The sequence below is a fragment of the Bison bison genome, unplaced genomic scaffold (genome assembly GCF_000754665.1).
Source record: "Bison bison bison isolate TAMUID 2011002044 unplaced genomic scaffold, Bison_UMD1.0 scf7180017864375, whole genome shotgun sequence".
Taxonomy (NCBI): domain Eukaryota; kingdom Metazoa; phylum Chordata; class Mammalia; order Artiodactyla; family Bovidae; genus Bison; species Bison bison.
The window spans coordinates 731455-732092 of NW_011494947.1; positions in this window are offsets into that span (position 1 = coordinate 731455).

The window sequence follows — 638 nt, forward strand, 5'->3', positions numbered from 1 at the left end:
AATGTGCTCTTTTTCCTACTTGGAACCAGTCTGTTGTTCCATGTCCAGTTCTAACTGTTGCTTCCTGACCTGCATACAGATTTCTCAAGAGCCTCAGTTTATCCATTTGTAAAATGAGGGAGTTTGTATTAGAAGCTCCTCAAGGGCTCTTCTGATTCATTCTAATGCTCTGTGATTGACAACTGATGAGGAAAGAGACCCAGAGAGGGGAAATGGCTCAGCCAACAACTTTGCACCATTCTGAGCCTCCAATTTCTCATCTGTAAAATGGAATGAAGGTACTTATTTCTCAGGGTTGGTGCAAAGATTCAGTGACATAATATCTCTAAGAGTAGCAGCTATGCATTGTGCATTCACCACACATCAGTTACTAATACTTCTGATACATTAGCTCATGGAATCTTCCATAATCCCCACTTCATTAGGGGAGGGAACTGAGGCCCAGGGCAGGCTGGCAAGTTAGTTGAGAGTGGAGTCAGGATTTGAACTCTGCGCAGTCTGCATTGACTATGCCATACTCCCTCTCCATAACATTCACAGACCCCATAGTTTTGTTGAGAGTACAGCTCAAAAACGGGCAGCTCCTCCTGAGAAGAGCAACTGGACAAGAGCTAGAGCTTCCATTTCAGTGCTGTGGT